This window comes from Cricetulus griseus, chromosome 4 (assembly GCF_003668045.3).
Source record: "Cricetulus griseus strain 17A/GY chromosome 4, alternate assembly CriGri-PICRH-1.0, whole genome shotgun sequence".
Lineage (NCBI taxonomy): Eukaryota > Metazoa > Chordata > Mammalia > Rodentia > Cricetidae > Cricetulus > Cricetulus griseus.
This window is the reverse complement of record NC_048597.1, coordinates 111,223,434-111,244,998: the sequence shown is the minus strand read 5'-3', so window position 1 is coordinate 111,244,998 and position 21,565 is coordinate 111,223,434. Positions and strand designations below refer to the sequence as shown.

The window sequence follows — 21,565 nt, the reverse complement described above, 5'->3', positions numbered from 1 at the left end:
AGTGATGTATTTTTACAAGCAGGCAGCTGTTTTAATTGGATGACCCCATTTTACAACATTCTTGTTTTTCCCTAATATTTGATTTCTTTTTAAGCTGGTCAAATTCCCATTCTAATCTCCTTGTTTATAATGATGGTCGGAATAGAGAAGGTTAGCTCTGCAACCATAGTAGTTTCAATATAGAAAACATACTCATTTTGTACTTTATTTAGCCTTTCATGCTTTCTGTTAAAATCATGTTGTGATGGGTAATTTTAATGAATGGAGGAAAACCCAGCCCACTGTGGGCTGCACCATTCCCTAGTCAGGAAGCCATGAATAGTATAAGTGGACAAATCAAGCTGAGTGCAAGCAAGCAGGTGAGCATGTGTGTATTCATTTCTGTCCTCTTGAAAATTTGATGTCATCAGATACCTCAAGCCCCCATTTATTTCCCTGTTATGATGGATTGTAACTTGGCAGTATCAGCTAAACTCTTCCTTTCTTAAAGTTGTCTTGGCAGTCAGGGTATTCTACTACAGCAACTGAAGTATAACTTGAGACAACTATAAAGTTTAAGTTTTTGCCCTAGGAGAAAAGCAACATAGTAGGTAGTGTTAAACATAGCTGAGATTAAATGGTTTCTTCTTTCCAGGGTCCTCTCATATACATGGGTCCTCTACATAGTGTGTCCCTCAGACACTGGTTTTAAACACAGTATGTTAAGGACGCTTTGTTTAAATTGCTTTTTGATATTGTATCTTTGGTGGTACAATAGCGTATTATATGTGATGTTCACATAATGTGATTCACTGTTCTTCCAAAGATGCAAACATTGGAAATTCAAGTGAATATCTCTGTTTACACCTAAGATTGGCTGTCTCCTTTCCTATCTTACTTCCTAGTTAGTATTGCAAATACAACTTCTGTATAGTTTAGAGCAACTTGCTTTGTTACTTTTCCTGGATTTGTTGGATCAACATAACAGTAACAGTTTTTTTTTTTATTTGCTACATTTGTTCATGTCCTTATATTGAATACACATAACAAATAATTGGTATTCATTTCAGTTGTGCTAATTTAAGTTTACAGAGACCCCCCCCACACACACACACACACATACACACACAGGAAGGCACATTAGATACTTGGGTTTGAAACCTACTTATTTTAACTGTTCTTAAATCAATACAAACCCAGTTCTACGTTATTATTTCTCACTCATAAAAGAAAAATGAGACCAGTGATACTTTACCTTAAGTTTGTTGAAATCCTGCTTAAAATAATCAATAATAGGGCCTGGAGAGATGGCACCTCAGTTAAGCCTTCTTTGCAAAGGAGCCAAGTTCAATTCCCTGCGCCCACGATGCCTGTTTCTTAACCACCTGTAACTCCCGTTCCGGGGATCTAATGCACTCTTCTGGCCCCTTTAGGCATTCAAATGTACATGGAGACATGCACACACACATACACCCCCCTCTCTCTGTCTGCCTCTTTCTCATGAATAAAAAAATAATATAAATGTAAAGATGTACCTAATCACAGCTTATTAAAGTACCAGGTGTTCTTTTTCTCTCCAAGACAGTCTTCTCTTATTGATAGCATGGTGAGGGGGGTGGGATCCCTATCTAATAAAATTTATTGAGAAATGTATGAATTCAGAGTTAGCTTTCTAATGCTGACAAACAGAATATTGTTTTTGTGTTTTTGTTTTTTTTTGTTTTTTTTTGTTTTTTGTTTTTTTGTTTGTTTGTTTGGGGCTGCAAATTCTCAAAATGCAAACTTCATGGCATTTCTTCCCAGTTACTTCTGATATATCTTGAGCAAACAAAGTCTGTATTTAATAGTATTCTTCTAATTGGAAAGCTACACTAACTTAACACAGATGCTGGAAGTGAGAAGCTGCAAAGAGACCACAGTGCTCAACCAGAAACAGGATAAAAGCTGCCACCTCACCAAGCTCCCTGAGATGAACCTGAAACCTTAAGGATGCTATGGTGCTAATTACCTTTAGCATGTTTAAACTCTAATTTCTCACTTGTCAGCAAAGCAGGGGGAACTCCTTATTGGTTTGAACATGTCAGACAGCGATGTGTGGAAAGTAAAAGGCTCAGAGGAACCCTCTAGACCCCAGCTCCACCAAGACTGCTGAGGTTTCAAAAGGAAGACTACAGGCATATGGACTTCTGCTTTAGAGAATGGCACAGCTGGGAAAAAGAGTGGGAGTGATGATGGGTGCCTCTTTACATTCATTATCATGTTTCTTCTGTGAGTTCAAACCCATGGGCAAAGGCAGGCAAGACTTGAGTGTAAGAAAACAAACCTCAGATAGATCTTAACAATAATCACTAAAGCTGGCATATGCAAAGGGAAAAGGGAACCAAATGGGATTCTTTTGTGCTTGATACTACCAAAAACCATTTGCTTCTACCTTTGCATGGGGGCGGGGGAACTGCTTTCAAAACCAATAGCTTAACAAAAAAAAAATAGGTATTATAAGTTAATGAGGAAAATCTGCAGGCGAATTTGTATTGTATGAGTTGTGCACATATGGAAGCTTCAGTCACCTTCCACCTTTTAACTTTCAATTACATTTATTGGGAGGATGGTAGTACATACATGTGGAGGTTAGAGGGATGCCTGCCCAACTGAACACTTCACCTCTTCTACCCTGTGAGTTTGAGGATTGTACTGAGGTCTTCAGGCTTGGCAGCAGGTAACCTTATTTGCTAAGTCATGTTGCTGACCCATCTACTTTATTATTTTTTAAATTTAAATTAGAAACAAGCTTCTTTTACATGCCAATCTCAGTTTCCTCTCCCTCCCATCCTCTCCTGCCCCCCCCACTGACCGACCCCCTGTCCCAACCTCAGGGAGGGTGGGGCCTTCAATGGGGGAATCTTCAAAGTCTGTCATATCATTTGGAGCAGAGCCTAGACCCTCCTCTGTGTGTCTAGGCTGAGAGAATATCCCTCTATGTGGAGAGGGCTCCCAAAGTCCATTTGTATACTAAGGGAAATACTGATCGGCTACCAGTGGCCCCATAGATTGTCCAGACCTCCAAACTGACCTCCTCATTCAGGGGGTATAGAACAGTCCTATGCTGGTTTCCCAGCTATCAGTCTGGGGTCCATGAGCAACCCCTTGTTCAGTTCAGCTGTTTCTGTGGGTTTCTCCAGCCTGGTCTTGATCCCTTTGCTCATCAGTCCTCCCTCTCTGCAACTGGATTCCAGAGTTCAGCTCAGTGTTTAGCTGTGGGTGTCTGCTTCTGCTTCCATCAGCTACTGAATGGAAGGCTCTGGAATGGCATATAAGGTAGTCATCAATCTCATTAACGGAGAAGGGCATACATGGTCTCCTTCCGAAGCTGGAGCTCACCTCTTCAGCTATGGTGTCTGTCCAGCGAGTTGTAGGAATCCTGTCTCTGCCTCCCTAGCTCAGTATTGTGATTACCTTTTATATGGGTGCTAAAATTTATCTCAGGTTCTCATGTTTGCAGAACAAGCTCTTTGTTGATTGGGCTACTGTCCCATGCCCCCAGATTGGTCCCTTAAGGTTGAATAGTTGGTTGAAAGTTTGCAGTGTGCCTAGTATAGTGTTCAGTGAATGTTTTTTCCTGCTCCCTGAGCAACTATATAGCACCTTCAGTTTTAAGGTGGAAATATTGGAGTTTTAAAGAGATAAAGACAGTCCCTCAAGTACATAATACTCCTAAGCTGCAGACAAAGACTTGGGAAAAAAAACATCTGATTTCAGAACCCAAGTGAACATTTTTCATGAAAACTAAATTGTAGCGCAGTGTTAAGCCCTGTAGAGGGCACCGTTCAGATTAAACTCACCCAACGGTATTGTCTGACTCTATGATGAAGCTGGTAAGCGCCAGGTGGTGATGCTGCAGACAGGTTTGCCTCTGGGGAAGGGAGTACAGTGATTCATATAACCTGCTGTCAGGGTTATTTAAATCTGAGACCCAACCTAGAATTTACCTTAATCATCTCTTATCATGTTCCCAAACAGTTTTACAATTTCTTTTTTCTCCATGAAGAATTTTCCATAATGAATTCAGTTCTTGGGTGTTCTCCTCTCTTCTTTCTGCATCTAAAGCTCCTTCTTCTGCTTTGTCCTTGATATATCAAGGATGATAAGCTTGTAAATTGACAGTAAGCCCTGTGACTGTCCTGTAGAAAGTTGGTAAAGGAGGCAATCTGGTACTCCAGGGATACCTTAGGGTGTACACTCATAGCCTGGGTAAATGGTAGGCCTGCTAGGACAAAAGACCACTTCCATGGTCTATTTTTTCCCTCCACTCCATCTGATACCTTCTGAAAGAGCTGTTGACCATATTTAGTCCAGATATTGATATCAGTAAGGATTATGTCCTAGTTTCAGTTCTGTTGCTGTGATAAAAAAATATCCTGACAAAAAGAGACTTAGGGAGAGAAGGGGTCTATTTTAGCTCACAATTCCAGGCGACTGTCTATCATTGTGGGGAAGTCACAGCTGTAGTAGCTTGAAGCAGCTAAGCATATCACATTCACACTTTACAGCTGAGAGAAATGAATATATTCATAGTTCACCAACTTTCTCTACTCTTACACAGTCCAGGTCCCAAAGCCAGAGAATGGTGCTACCCACAATGGGCTGAGTCTCCTCACATCAATGAAGGCAATTGGACAACCCCCTATAGACATGTCCACAGGCCAACCTTATCTAAAGAGACCTTCCTTGTGACTTTCTTCTCAGATTAATCTTGGTTATAGCAAGTTAATAGTTAACATCAACCATCACTGAAGGTGTACATTGTGGGCAAGGGTCACAGTGAGGTGCAAGAAGATGTCTCCCGAGGGATTCCAGTGATGATGCTCTTATAATTTGGTCATTTGTCATCTGCTTTAAAAATACAGTAACTACAGTTAGTGAAGGAACCCAGGCATTTTCTCATCCAGCAGGTAATTTGAAGTGACCTCAACCCCTGGAGCTAAATGTCAAAAGTGTATCTTCTGTGTTTAGGCCTTAAGGAGAGAACCACTTGGTATTGGCCAGCTCTTGAAAATTGTTCATATGAACATCTCTGATTCCTCCCCACATTGTGGAGAGAGGCATTATACCTCTCTCTCTGGGGCTGGGTATTCCTTGTGTTTTCTTGTGGTCCCCACTTGAATGTGACTCTGGAAGATGGCAAGATAACTGTCTTAAAGTAATTTGTATTTCCTTTATGAAATTTGTTTTGAAGCATGAGAAGTATTTCTGAAGGTTCTGTCCCCAAAATGATTTATATATGGGAAAAATTCAGTTAGATGTGGTCATTAACCTGAGTCTTGAGGATTTAGAAAAAGGTGGGCCACTAATAGTAGTTGTCTTTGGGAAGATAAAATGGGTTCTGGAATACGTGCATGATGCCTATCCCTGGAAATCAGGTTCATTTTCAACACTGAAACCTAAGTCAGAATAGAAATAAGCCCACTCAAAATGATGGAAGAAAACTGGCAAATTTTAAAGTTTGTTTGTCTTTAACCTATTACAACCTATTCGAAAGACTCTGGGAGTCTTGGGAAAACTTGATATTCGGGTTTGGCCTTCTTACTGTACTTTCAATCCTACAATACTCTCTGAGCAATCAATTTGAGAAGTGTTTCAAGAAGTCTGTCTGCCTGTTAACTACTGCGAAGTATGTGGATTCCTGCTGTTTAGTGGCTGCCCACAGAAATAAGGAAACACCTATTGTCATTATCTGGATAAAAGAAATGCCTGGATTGGATTAATGAGGCTGCCTTGCTCTTAAGAAAGGCAGACCTAGGAAGTAATGAAGCTGTGGCAGCAGGAATTAACATTGCCCTCTTTATCACAGTTGCTTTCCCCCAATTTGTTTGTCTACAAAGAAGGTATGGGTGATCCCTGATATGTTTGCTGGGGAGGGTGGTAATGTATCACAGCCAGTTAGGTACAAGCAATGAATTTGAGACAGCTTAGGGACTCCATTAAGTGTGCAGTGTTTAGACATACCACATCCCTACATAGGGTATTCACTGTCGAGGAGGGCATTACACAATCAAATAATTGGGCTTGGGAAATCAACAGGACTTCCATGGCCTCAAATCTCCTTGTTTGGGACCAGAGAAAGGAGATACACTCCCCCAATATATACATACACTCTTAGCATAAAAGCTACCCTTATGAAATAGCAGGGAATTTCTCACTGAATAGATGGACTGCCAGTATATTTTGAATAATATAAAACAATGGATATAATTAAGTTTTGTGCAGCCCAGGAAGGATGCAGAGAAGACCATGGTCTCGGAATAATAGCATGCCATGTTACTCTCTAGGCATGTGGGTATTTGGTTGGAGCAGCCAAATAGAAATAATTCAGATCTGATTAGATATGGCATAATCTACAGGGACTTGTATGAACGTATTGATATTCACATACTAGTTCCTTAAGTAAAACACCATTCCTTGTGTTCCATTGCACAGGAATGAGTTAAAATATGCAGTTTGGAATAGATTGGCTTCTTCTCTGAGGCTTTCAGACAGGCAAACTTTTGTGGTCATTGGCTGACTATAAATTCTGTAGTAGGTCTAGGTTCTTATTGATTATCTGAGGTGAGTAAAGGTGCCATGATAGCAAGTGTGAGGTTCTGGTAGTCTTTATATTCTTTCCTTTAGAGATTTATTTTATTTTTCAGTGTGTGTGTGTGTGTGTGTGTGTGTGTGTGTGTGTGTGTGTGTGTGTGTGTGTGTGTGCAAGTGAGTGCAGTAAGGAGTTAGATCTAGGAGCTGGAGTTAGAGATCATGATGAGTTGCCTGGCCTGATGTGGGTATTGGGAATTGAATTCCTCTTCTCCACTTGAGGCTCCAGAGCTCTTAATTGCTGTGTCATCTCTCTATCTCTGCTGTACTCTTTGAAGATGTTGGCTTTGTTAAGTATGTAGCTCTGTTGCCTACACATGGGACCCCGGGTTGGATCCTTAACCCATGTAAATCAGGTGTGATAGTGCATATCTGTCAGGAGGTGCTGAACTTCTAATCAGAAGTTCAGTGTCATGCTCAGCTATATTGAGAATTTGGTGCTAGCCTGTGCTACATTAGACTCTGCCTCAAAGAATGAAAGGTTTTCTTTACACTTAGCATGTGTAGTAGCCATTATGACTAATATATTGAATGAAGGAGAAAAGAATACCATAATTCATGTTAATATTTCTCTTTGTGACATGCATGTATCTATCTGTGTGCATACCCAAACACATTCATTGACATACAGTTGTTACATGGGGGTCAGAAATTGTTTCATTTGCTACAAACTTGCTGTTAGCTTTTCTTTGTCAGTTTTCTCAGAAAAATGGGGGCACTAGAATACTTAATTGACAAAATTTTTCTACTCAACACATATACACCTATTATTTCTACTTGCAAAGTCTTTGAATTTAATGTCAGTTGTTTCATTTTTGTGTGTGCACAAACATACTTACATATGTACATACTTTTTAAAATACCGTTTACTCCAAACACTTTCTATTAATTGACACAAAATGATGACATCCCATGCCCACCCCCATCTTATCTAATCATATTGCAGTTTGAGCAAATGTAAGTTTTTCTGGTTACATTTTCACAACTATAAATGGACTTTCTTAGTTAACTCTTCAGGGGAAACGTGTGTGCAGCTAATACCAGATGGCTTTCCTGGATGTTTGGAGAACTGTGGGATGCAGAGACCTAGTTATTCTCTCATCAGCTCTGTGAAGACACGAATTGAGTAATACAGCCAGCTTGTTATGTGTAATCCATTTTGCATTATCTTTGCTCTGTCTAGGGTGGGGATGCAAGAAGATAGGAGAGGGGGATGAGAAAGAGAGGGGTTGTTCTGTTGCCCAGTGCTATGCTCTGCATAGCAGGATAAATACTAAATACCTTGTAAATACTAAAGGATATCGTAAGTGTAAAGGTTTTAATTTATTTTAAATTATGTACATGTGTGCATGGGTAAATGCATTTGCATATAAATGCCTGCAGAGGCCAAAGGACTTGGATCCCTGTAAGGCTAGGGTTGCACAGGGTTGTAACCCACCCCAGTTGAGTGCTGTAAATCCAATTCAGGTCCTCCTGAGGAGCTGCAAGTGCTGTTAACCACTGAGCCATCTTTCCAACCTAAGAGTAAAGGTCTTAATTCCTTTCTAGGTTAACAGGAGTGAACTGCTGCTATGTTGGTTTTCATGAGAATACTTAAGTAACCGGAAGTCAGATATCTTAAGTAATGTCCCCAAGGCCATATAAACAAGTTCTGAGGTTTTAAACTCACACTTTGGACCTTGGTCATGCAGAGAGGCACAGATACCAGTGTAAACTTTCAGAGGTGAAAACTCAGTCCTTGCTAGCTGTATCAGGGAAGACCTCTTAGGAGAGGTGGTGTCTTCACTGGCCTTAAATAGCATCAAATTGAACTGGATATGTGCTAGATAGAGGCAGAATTGGAGTATTGGGTTCAGCATAATAAACCTTCAAGGCCATCTGTTCTGGACCCCTAATTTGCAGAGGAGAAAACTGGGATCTGGGAGGTTAAGTGGCTTGCTGTAGGACATATGGCTAATTAATTGTCCTTAGAGCTGTTCTCCTGGGTCCCCTGACCAGTGTTATTTCCCTGCCACTATGCACACCAGCTTTTATGCAGCTGGGTTTTCATTGCTACTTCCTACCATCATGTCCTAATGTGTTTCTCAGTTGAAAATGGAGACTTTCTCATGTGCAGAGTCCTCATGCAGGTCTGTAATGTGTAACCAGTGATGTGATGACTTAGCGTGTCACTGTGCATGCCCTACCCCTCATCAGGGGGTGGGGTCAGCCTGGTGTCGGTTCTAACAATCCCGACTCTTGTTACCATTAAAGGTGGGGAGTTGGGCATCAAAAATGTTGTTATTGTGTTTAAGTTTAAAAAATATAAAAATGAGGCACAAGATGAGATGTGAGAACAAGAGATACATTAACCATAGTTTTATTCCACTGGGGGAGAGAGGGAGGGAAGGGAGGACGGGAGGGAGGAGGATGAGGGAGGGGGAGACAAGAGAGAGAAGTGAGTAAAGTGAGGAGGAAAGAGCTTAAGAGAAGAGAGTAGGAGAAGAGAGGAAAGAGAGCATAAGTGGGCAGGGGTCTGTCTTTTAAAGGGGTCCTTTACACCTGCATGCAGACTTAGTTTCCATGGAACCCTGGGCTGACCAAGGTACTGCCTGAGTGGATTCTGCCAGGTAACAGGGCCAGGCCGGCATAATGCCTGAATCTTTCAGTAGAAATGGACAGGAGATACTAGGGATGTAAAGACATGTAGAGTATTGCCTTCCTAAATAGTTTTTTCTAGAATTTCATGCCACTATGTGTTCTGTTTCCTTTAATAAATATAAGCATATAAACAAATCTGCAGTGGGAAAAATTGTGTAAAAATCCACCAACTATTAGGTTTAGCAGTCTCCTAAGAAACTGACCTTGGAGCTGGGGCATTGCCTTGGTTGGGAAAGTGCTTGCTATGCAAGTATTAAGACTTGGGTTCAATGCCTAGAACCTATATCAAAAAGATCTAAGCATTGTGGCGCATACCTGTAATCTGTTTTTTTTTTTTTACATTCATCTTCTTTTTATCTTATTTTTTTATTTATTTGAATTACAAACAAGATTGAATTACATGATGATCCCAGTTCCCTTCTCTCTTCCTTCCTCCTCTACCACCCCCAACTAAAACCTTACCTATCATATGTCCTTTCTTCTAATCTACACCTGACTCAACCTTTCTGCTCCCTTATTACTTCTGCATCCTTCCTTTTCTTCCCTTCTCACTCTCATAGCTCCCTACCCCCTCTTCACATGCTCTCAATTTGCTCAGGGGATGGTGACCCTTTCCCTTTCTCCAGGGGACAAAGTTTGTCTCTTTTAGGGTCTTCCTTGTTTACTAGTTTCTCTGGAAGTGTATACCTGTAATCTTAACACTAGTGAAGAGGAGACAGACAAATCTTTGGGGCTTGCTGGTCAGCCAGCCTAGCCTGCTTGGCAAGTGATGGGCTAGTGACAAAGCCTGTTTAAACAAGCAAGGTGTTTGACTCTTGGGGAATACCAGCTGAGGTTGTCCTATGGTCTCCATATGTGTGGGCATGCACACACACACACACACACACACACACAGAGAGAGAGAGAGAGAGAGAGAGAGAGAGAGAGAGAGAGAGAGAGAGAGAGAGAGAGAGAGAGGTAGAGAGAGAGAGAGAGAGAGAGAGACACACACAGAGACAGACAGACAGACAGACAGACAGACAGACAGACAGACAGACAGACAGACAGATAGAGATAGAGACCTAACATGACCTGAGTCAAACTCTGGGACTCACATGGTGAAAAGAAAGAATTGTTGTCCTTTAGACCTCTACACATACATAGTGGTGCAGCCACATACACACATAACAAAAGTAAGTAAAATGTAATATAAAATATGTAGATAACAATAACAACCAAAGAAAATAACCTGGGTTGCTTTTAGGTCTAGTAATGTCAAGTAGCTATTATCTTTCCTGCCACCCATGATAACTTGATGACGGTCCAGTGATGCCTCACAAATGTTAGGGGAGGCACAAATGCAGGGTATTGGCAGGCTGGCATCTCCCCAGGGTCTAAGCTGTCCCTTGTTTCAAAGTGTATCAGGCAGCTTCTGCCTCCTGGCCACGAGGTTCCCTCAGGTTCACATATTGCTAATCTGGGACTTGACTAAATATTGACTAGAAAGGCGTTCTTCTTACTCTGATTGTTGCCTGTGAATGCTCTTCTCCACCTCAGATCTCAGTCTATATCTGGACCTTGAAGTGTAACTTCCTCATTTTGTCTTCCCTCTGGTGATCTAAACTAAAAAGCAAACCCTTCAGTAAGATCTGAGTCAGCAGATACGCTCATCTCTTTGGTGTAGGCTTTTAATAGACCAGTCAGATTACAGTAATTAGCCTATGTATTTCCTCATTAAAATGTCATTAGTGAAAGCTTTGTTCTTTCAAGATCTTGAGAATACAGTTGGTTTCTTTGTATTATATCATCAACTGTTCACAGGAGCCAGGTGTTTGTCTTAAGTGCATCCAAGCAAGGGTTATTTTGTATCGTCTGAAAAGGGATGTCTATGCTCTGTGTTTCAGTGACATCTTCCTCCTGTTCTGTGAGCCAGGAATGATTATATTTTCTCACACTGTCTGCTTAGGACTCCTTCAGTATATGGGCACCTATCAAATCTAGAGCTTCGAGAATAAACTTCTACAACAAACAGTTCCCTTTGCTTTTCTTGGTAGGACTGTGGACAGTTAAAACTACAACAATCATTAACAACGCTATAAAAGTGAGTTTATCTCCCACTGTTGTCACAAGATTGAACATTTTTACCAGAATCAGAATATCAGTGTCAGGTGAAGCCGGAGAGATTGTTTAATCACAAAGAACTCTGGCTCCTCTCCCAAAGACCCAGATCTGCTTCTGAGCACCCACTCTGTGTCTCACACTTTTCTGTAACAATCCCAGGGGATCCAGCACCCTCTTCTGACCTCCATGGTCTACAGACATGGAAGCATAACACCCATACACATAAAATTAAATGAATCTTAAAAAAATAGAATGGGCATGTTTGAATCAGACCACAATGGGTTCAAAGTCTAGCTTCACTTCAGACATTTGTAACTCTCTATGGGGTTGGGGATGTGTTCTTTGGGAATGTGTGGAGCCTATTTGGAAATTCAGTCAGACTATGTGTATGAAGGTGAATTTGTATGGTGGAAAGTAGTGAGTCATTGGTTTAATTTTGATATATTTATGAAAGAAATATCAATTGGTTACAAAGAAAAGACACCACCTGTGTAGTTGGGATATGTTCAGGTAGAGTGTCCCTCTTCAGAAGCTAAAGCTATAGACTGGTTTAGACTGTGCAAGATGAAAATGGAAAAAAGAATCCCAAGAATGGAGTATGACTTACAGGGGGTAGTAGAACTTCCTCAGTCCTTAGGAAATAAGATGGTAAAGGAGAAGAAAGTGGCAGGAGACAAAGGGATGTCATAAATGAGCCCACATGAACTGTCCACTAAATATACATACTTCTGTAAATTGCTTCTTGGATATGCCCACAACAAGACCGAATATTAGCCTCCCACACCCATACACCTATTTCAGATGGTCTTTGTGGTCATTTTAGTTGCATTTGTTATGACTTCTCACAACTGTGTATGCGGCACTGTGTTTTTCAAAGAAGTAAAGGAGTTTTTTGTTTGTTTGTTTGTTTTTAAATACCGGTGCTGTTTACCAGAACCCTTCTCCCATGTTATAGAAGGAATGAGGCTTGTGTTAGGTCAACAGAAACACACAAGACAATGGGGGACATGCTATTTTAAAGTAGAAACCTAATTCATAGGAAGGTAACATTATATTAGGGTATAGGGATTGAATTAATGTGCCTTCTCTCTCCTTCCAACATTACATATAGTAATTTCCTGGCTATTTGAGGCAATAATGGCTCATTGTCAAGACTAAGGAGCAGCCAGCTACCCTCTTGCCCTGCTGCTTCCCACTCCTTTATTTTGCATGCACACATAGCAGGTTTTTTTTTTTTTTTTTTTGTAAAATTTCAGCACTGTCTCCTCTCTAAAATGAAAGTGTTTCCATCCCGCGATTAGCATCTGTTTATGGAATAGTTGGTATTCTCCTAATTAGATCCCACACAGGAATAGGAAGGCTGCTATGTAAAAGGATAATGAATCTTTATTGCACAGTTGAAATCAGATTCGTGCAAAAGGCACTTTGAAGACAGTAATAAGCAGAGACATGTATTAAATCACCCAGATAAGACGTCCTCTTTATATTTTCTATTTATAAATGGAAATTATGACTGCCCAGTGGGTTCCAGATGACATTTCCTATTACAAGCAAAGGATTTTTAGCCTTGACCATAAACATTATCGAAATTCAAAAGCCTTTGTGGTTTCATGGCTCTAAAGAACACTTTTGGAAGGGACCAGGGCAGGGTGGAGAGGGTCTCTTGTCATTTCCTTTATATGTGCATGCTGTCAGAGGCAGAGGTGGCAAGTGGGAGAAGAAAGGAAGCATTTGAAAGAGCAGTGATAGGATCTAATCAGGGAACCAGTGTCCACCTCCCACGTGCAGCAACATTTGAAGTCTTCTGGCTTGGCCCCTTGAGATCCAAGTGCAGGTGCTTATACTCTCTACCTTACACAGTCTCTTTGTGTGCATTGTCCAGGGGCGAGTCTGGGATTCATCTCTGTGCTAAGTACTTGAAGGGGGTTTATCTCTGCCACCTGCTTGATGTGCCTCTGAAAGCAAGAAGAGGAGAAAGATGAGGAGGATGGGGAGGAAGGGAGCAGGAGAAGGAAGAGGAGGAGAAGGAAAAGGACGCAGGGCATAAGAAGAGGACAAAGAGGAGCAATAGAAGGAGGAGGATGGGGAAGAGGCCAGAATCAGTAAGGAGACCAGGAGGAAGCAAAAGTCAATGCCAGATGAGCTGCCAGGGATGGAGATTATGGCTGCTTGGGACCTTAGAGAGTATCGTGTGTCTTTTTTGTCTATTTTGCAGCGTGAGCTTTATGTAAGATGGCAGTCTCTCCTGGACTGTACTTAGTATCGATTTACTCACAGGTATGCCAGACCATGTTAGCGTTACTAAAGGAGAGGCTCCATATATTTCCCTCACCCTAGACATGAAGAATGTACCCTTTTAGCTCTTCTGTTCTCCTCTCTTACTTTCCTCTTGTCATTTTTCCTTCCTTACACTGCTCTCCCCAACCTCCTCTTCCTTATTTTTTTTTAATCAGACCTGCTTTTTTTGAGTCATGGTATTTTCCAAACTGTAGTTCTACAATCTCTAATATTGGAGTGAGGAAGATGGCCCGATGAGTAGGAGCCCTTGCTATTTAAGCCTGGGGACCTGCATTCAAATAACTAGCATCAGTGTAAAATGCCATACATGGCTGTGTAATGTGCTTTTAACCTCAGCATTATAGATGGTGAAGATAGTAGGGTCACTGGGGCTTAGGTCCAGACCCTGTTTCTGGGGAATATGGCTGATAGAGCAAGACACCCAACATCCTCCTCTGGCCTCTGCTTTTGTGTGGTGGCTTCAAATGACAATGGCCCCCATAAACTCATATGTTTGAATATTTGTTACTCAGTTGGTAGGATTAGGAAGTGTGTCACAGGGCTGTGATTTGGGGATTCAGAAGCCTCCCACCATCCCCACTGTGCCAGCTTTTCTTTACTTTTTTTTTTTTTTAAGAAAGATGAAGTGTTCTCTATTGAGAAAGTCCTAAAATCAAATCAAACAGACTTTTCCTGATAGAAATAGAGTGTGACAACTGAGACATGTGAGGAAAGGCTTCTGATGTTACATGCCCATGAAGGTGGAAAGGCCTGTTGAAGGCTGGTTCTGTAGTAGCAGGATGTGTACTGTCAAGTGTTCACAAGAGGGAACAACTCAACTCTAAATGTGGAGACCAAAAATACCACAGTCTCTCACTATTCTGAATTCTGTTGTTTCCTCAGTTACTGTTTTGCACTTTTCCCCATGGCTGCTGAAGCCATGGCATCTAAGTATAGTCTTACCAGCTCATGAGAGTTATTCTCTTTCTCTATTATGGGGTGGGGGTGGGGAGCTTGGGATGAGCTCCTGAGCAAATTTACATATTCCTGTGTTACCTAGCTCAGAGGACATATGGCGACACAGAACACTTGGATGTATTTCCATTCTGTCAGATTTAATTCCAGAAAAAAAAATTGGAAAATTTTGATGTTTGTTTTGTGTGATGAATATTCTTAGATCCTTTTTGGATAGACAGAAGTAACAGTGTTAGAATATAACCTCTGGATTTCTTTAAAAAATGTGGATCCAGTTCCCTGCTTCTTTAATACTCCTTCAGGGAGAATATTGTGTTTGGGATTTTGACAAATTTTATAAGCAAAATGCCTATGTAGCACACTCAGTTGGGAGTGTATTCCCATCTCTCTCTCTCTCTCTCTCTCTCTCTCTCTCTCTCTCTCTCTCTCTCTCTCTCTCTCACACACACACACACACACACACACACACACCATTTTATTTTTTAAATTGCATGTGTGTATGTATTGCATATGCACAGAACTGTGGTGTCCGTAGAGACCAGAAGAAGGCATTGGGTCCTCTGGAACAGGAGATGTATCAGGAGTTGTGAGCTGTATGACCCCTGTGCAGGGAACTAAACTTTTTCTGCAAAAGCAGTATATACTCTTCAGTGCTGAGCTGTCTCTGTAGCCTCCATTTTATTCTGTGATGTAGTGACTTAGTGTCAGCTTCCTTTCTTTTTCTTTCTCAATTTTTACTTTGTATCTGAACATCGTGGAAGTTTTTTCAACACTGCCCACGTGTTATAAAAACCAAAACAGGCTTATAGGAAGACTCACTAGATTCATATGAAGTGAAAGAAAATGTTTCTTTATTACCTATTTGTATTAGCGGATGCTCTTGTGCCTTATCCTGCATGGGAAGGTCAGAGGCCTCCTATAGAAGAGTCAGTTGTTTCTTCCCACCATGTTGGTGTCAGGGATCAAATTCATAGCATCAGGCTTAGCATCAATTGCTTTTACCCAAAGAGCCAGCTGACTGTCCCAAGTTGACAACTTTAAATACATTTCAAATTTGAAAACTCCTAACATGCTAGAATGTGCTTTGTGTTTTAGCTCGTTACAGTCCTCAGCATAGTTATCATAGATGTGAAGCCAGGAAGCTCTTGGAGGAGGCTCTGATGATGGACAATTGTTCTCTTTATGTCCTCACAGCTGTTTTTCTCATGGACCCCAGGAAGAGAACACATGGTCAGAAGGAAATACCATAGGTATTTGATTAAACAGTCCTGATTTCAATTCTGCTTTTAATTTTCCTTTCTAGAATGGCATTAGAAAATGTCCTAACTTCCACAGCTGGGGAGATGGCTCAGTAGGTAAAATGCTTCTGAGAGACCAAATCCAACCCACAGAACCCAGGTTAAAAAAATACAAATACAAAAACAAACAACAACAAGACAGTGAACAAACAGAAACCGAATGTGGAGCTGGAGAGATGTCGCAGCAGTTGAGATGCCTGATGTTCTTTTAGAGGACCAGCGTTCAGTTCCCAGCACCCACACTGGATGGCTCACAAACTGCCTCTGACTCCAGCTCTTAGGGATCCACTACCCTCTTCTCAGAGGACCTGCGTATAGGACACATACCCACACATGGACATGAATGCACGCACATATTTGAAATCCAGGTGTAGTGGGCCTTGCTTTTAATCCCAACACTGGGGACATGTGGAGGCATATCAGATTCCTGGGGCTCACTTACCAGTGGTCACTGACCAGATTAGCAATGTTCAGGACAGTCTCAAAAGACAAGATGGAATGCACCTGAGGAACTCCACTCTTAAGTTAACCTCTGACATCCACATGTATCCCCCAGAACAAGCACCAACATATCCACATATCCATGACCACATGTCTGCAGAGAGAGAGATAGAGAGAGAGAGAGAGAGAGAGAGAGAGAGAGAGAGAGAGACTGAAAGACTAACTTACATGGTATAGACTTATTTTAAAAGGGACAAAGTATTTTCCTAAGAGAAATCCAGGTGGCAGGTAAGAATGTACCTAACACACCATTCGGCACTAGCTGGCCCCATAAATACTGATACTACTTTATTGCAGAAGTTGGCTTATGTATCTCCAGGACAGCTTATGTCATACCCACACAGGGAAAATGCACCTAATTTGTATTTAAAGGTCTTTGAAATGCTCAAGCAGTTGGTTTATTATTTCTTTTCAGACAGTATATTGTATTTTGTGTAGCCACCTATTTGCTGTGAAACAGAAGACAATTTGTTTTGAACTCTGTGCTCCAAACTGGTGGCTTAATTAAGCAAGTTTATAGACTGTCTCTAAGGCTGTGGTTAAAAACTGGCAAACACATTGTGCCTGTATTAGTGTTTCTAAGCAAATAAATGAAAGAGGCAGATTTCCCACCCAGCTCATCCTGCCATTTCTTCTCCCAAACTCATTCTTGCTCTGCAACATCTCACTTATAATCTGTTAATTAAATCATTTCACTCCATTTTATATAATTTTTAATTTAGCATTCATTTTCAACTTAGCTTTTGGCTTCATTTACTGATAATAAACAGAGTTGCATACAACACATGTCTCAGCAAACACCCAGACATACACATACAGATGCCAATAATTTTTTTCCAGCATGCCAGGCACATTAAAATTAAAGGCAACATCTCCCCTCACCCTTTTCATTACCCTGTTTGAATAATGCATTCTCCTCCAACCATCAGCTGTTGGCTAATGTGTAAAAATTATGGGCAGCATATCCCTAGGACCTGTTTGAAATCCATGGTTTTCCCAGACAGGGTCTATAGATGACTTTTTGGATGGCCACTCACGTTTTTCTTTGTTGTTATCATTTTTTTTGTGGGGGGGGTATGGCCTCATGTACCCTGGGCTGATCTTGACTTTCCTGAGGGTAACCTTGCACTCATGGTCCTCCAGCTTCCAGCTCTCTAGGATTACATGTATGTACCACCATGCCTGGTTTCCGAAGTCCTGGGGATGGAACACAGGGTTTCATAATGTAGTAAGTAAGTGTCAGGCACTTCACCAGTTGAACTCCCTCTCAGGTTTCCTCAGCCTCCTCGGTGCTGTGATTACAGTTGTAAGCTACCACGCTCCCATTGGGATGGTCAGTCTGATATATTGGTTCTGTACCTTTGACTTAATATGTATAAGATACGAGCGCTTCCTAGAACCCAAAGGAAAATTTTATTCAGATGACTTCTCATGTAACCCAAGCTGTCCTCCAAAGCCTTATGTAGATGTCCTTGAACTTCTAATCTTCCTGCTTCCACTACCATAGTGGGATTTGGGGCACACACCAACCATTTATTCAGTGCCAGGAATGGAACCCAGTGTTTCATACTAAGTGCCCTAACAACTGAGGTGTATCCCAGGCTCTCTCCTCCACCACACACCTTTCTTGGACTTCATCTCTGGTTAGCCCAGGGTGGCCTGGATCTCACTCTGCAACCCAGGCTATCCTCAAACTTTTAGCAACTCAAATGCTCAGTGAAGCCCTTTTACTCATTTTGTATAAGCAATGAAAGCTTTCTAGAGTTCTTGCTCTGTAGGTTTATAACCATCTGTAAACTCTACTATGACATTTAAATTATTTCCTCACAGTAGCCTGAATTCCAAATATATGAATTCCCTAAGTTATAGCTGAAACCTCAGAGTTTCCAGTCTTTGAATGTGTGAGCCATGCAGATGCTATTTTCTGAAAGATATACCTGGCATGTGGGTACAGTTGCTAAAGTGCTTAGAATTAACTCCTTTTGTTATTCCCAAGTGTCCCTTGACCCCACTAAATTAGAAAAGTTGCTGCTGTGACACCTACAGGAAACTCAGTCTCTTACAACTCGAAATCTTTTCCTACCACTTACTACTAGCTGAAGGTATCTACACTTGGCCATATCCTTCTGACCTTCTGCCAGTGAATCAGCAATCATCAGTTGACATGTGCTCTGTGTTAGGCAGTATGTAGGTGTGAATGGTGGTTATGACCTAAAAATGTAGTCTCATCCATTGTTGTGGTTAGATTCAGCTATTAACTTGAAGTAGCCTAGAATCACCTGATCAAGTCTGAAATGAGGTCAGATTAGTCTGGGAGATTGTTTTGATTGTTAATTGACATAGGAAAGAATAGTCCATTGTGGGCAGCACCATTCCCTAGGCAGGTGGTCCCGGGCTATATAGAAAGTTAAGTGGGTATGAGCCTGAGAGCAAGCCAGCAAGCAGCATTCCTCTGTGGTTTCTGCTTTGAGTTCCTGCTCTGAATTCCCTTGGTGATATATTGTGACTTCTAAGTATACACCCAATAAAATTTTCCTCCACAGATTATTTTTGTTTGAGAATTTTATCACAGCAGCAGAATGAGAGTAGAACCCTTCTGATTTTCTAGACTAGGATGATGTGCATTTTTTACAGATAGTGATTACACAAGAAGAGAGTTGTGTGAGAAGACTTGAGATGTTAAACATGTCTGGGCATGTGGGAACCCATGCCTAGACCAGCAATATTGTTTACACCAACTGTGTTTGTTAGGGTTTCTATTGCTGAAATGAAACACCATGAGCAAAAAGCAAGTTGCAGAGGAAAGGATTTATTTGGCTTACACTTCCTCAGCACTGTTCATCATAGAAGGAAGTCAGGACATTAGCTCAAACAGCACAAGAACCTGGAGGCAGGAGCAGATGCAGAGGCCATGGAGGATGCTGCCTACTACCTTGATCATCATTGGCTTGCTTACTTGCTTTCTTATAGATCTCAGGACCACCTGTCCAGGGATGCAACACCTACAATCGGCTGGGCCCTCCTCCATCCATCACTAATTAGGAAAATTCCCTACAGGCTTGTCTACAACCATATCTTCTGGAGACATTTTCTTAATTCAGGTTCCTTCTTCACAGATGATGTGAGCATGTGTCAAATTGACATAAAACCATACTGCACACCAAGACTCAAAAAATAGCTGCCGCTTGACTAAAGAAACATTGTGAACAGAGTCCTGTGTTCAAAAACAGATTCTTGTTTGAAGATCTGAAGAAGGCAAAGGGTGTGTCCCACAAGACTAGCAAGATGTAGATGTTAGAGTTTATTCTTCAGGCAGTGAAGAATGAAGCATTTTAGATGGGTACTGACTCAGTAGGTTTATTGTATTTGAAAAGTATCACCATGTCAAAAATAGCGGTTGGATAGATAGACATTTTATACAGGAGAAATAGTGATAACCTGGGGAGCACAGGTACAGTGGGAGATGGTCTAATTTGATAATTCTTTGTGGGTGAAATGGACAGGACTTTTGATCAGTTGAGCCTAAGTAAAAGGGAAGTATCAAGAGTAATGGGTCATATGGGTTTCTGACTTGAGCAATTGAGTAAATGGTAGCAATTTTTCAATTTGAAGGTGATGAAATACTTGTTGTACCTATTTTGTGATTGCAATCTCAGAGTCAAGGCCAGAGGTCATAGCTCATAAAACATATGACATTGGAAATCTTCTGTATGGCAAGACTTCTATTTCATGTGAAAAAAATATATAAGTAGGCTGATGTCACAGATTCTTCCTTAATCTTTGTTTTGGTTGTCACCTGCTTAGCACTCATAATAACAACTGACAGGGTTGCTTATTGAGAATTTGACAAATCTTCAAATAATTGCAGAATTTGTATAGTCTTATATTATGTCCTCTTTCCTTTATTTTATAATTTACTTTATTAAGTGTGTGTGTGTGTGTGTGTGTGTGTGTGTGTGTGTGTGTGTGTGTGTGTGTGTGTGTGATGGAAGATGTATAACAACTTGCAGAAGTTAATTTTCTCCTTCTAACAAGTAAAGTCCCAGAGATTTGGATCATCAGGTGTGACAACAATCACCTTTACCCACTGAAGCCTCTTGCCAGTGCAGCCCTCTGCCTTTCAATGATAGTGTTGTACTATGTGCTACAAAGAGTGTTAGGTGGTTTTCTGTACTTCTCTGTTGTAAACCTTCATCTTATGTTTAATCTGGACAGCATTGGGAAAACATACATGAATCCTTAACGTTGTAAGACTGGACTGAAGTTACAGCCTTATCATTTATCTAATGATTGATTTGTTTCATTTTAAGTAATGAGCTGTAGCAGACACTCTTGGTACCCACTCTCATCCTCTGCCTTTTCATTTAAGTACACACTGGCCCTTTCCCCTCATGATTGCACCACTATTCATTTATCTATAGTGTTTCTCTTATCATTGAATTCTGTTTTTCCCAAGGAATGGTACTAATCAGAGGGAATTAACTGTTGTTTGGACAGCCCTCAGCCAGCAAATATTATGACTTACTTTCTTACACATTGGGCAATAGCACTTTGGAGTGTGTGTTTAAACTGGCCAGATGGCTTAAAGACACACTTTCTCCTCCTTGTTCAATTTTCATACTTGTCTCTCTTTATAAACTAACCCAAGACTGAAATCTCTCATTTCTTTATCTTTAGTAAGAAGGTCACTCCCTATTGCTCATCTCTGTTACATCTGATCATGTATAACTCCTGACTCCCATCTGTCCTTTAACAAAAAGCCTTGTTGGAGTCGGCATTAGGCTTTCTATCTGAGACCATGAATTGTCTAATAGTCACAGATACCAAGGTAATGGAGTGTTAGTTAGCCTCAACCCATGTGTTTCATTGGGATGGTTCTATGTCACAAAATTAGTCTGCTTCCTAAATTAAAAAAAAATCTTTCTCTAAGTTCCTTTGTATCCTGCATATTCCAAATTTAACCTCTTTATGTGTCAGCGGTACCTCACCTGTTGCATCATCCTTATTTAATTTACAATCCATTGCATCTCTTTCCCAATACCCCAAAAATATGTCCTGTTGTTGAAACTATTTTGGGAATGAGATTTCAGTTTTTTTACAATAATTGTCTTTGAATATATATATATATATATATATATATATATATATATATATATCCCTATATC

The 21,565-nt window shown here is 40.8% G+C and overlaps 1 protein-coding gene across 3 annotated transcripts in view; it reads left to right on the top strand.

Annotated features, from left to right (window-relative positions):
- The window catches only part of Auts2 (activator of transcription and developmental regulator AUTS2), a 1,069,576-nt gene that overhangs the window by 531,617 nt on the left and 516,394 nt on the right, over window positions 1-21,565 (top strand). The gene's annotated exons all lie outside the window — the stretch shown is intronic.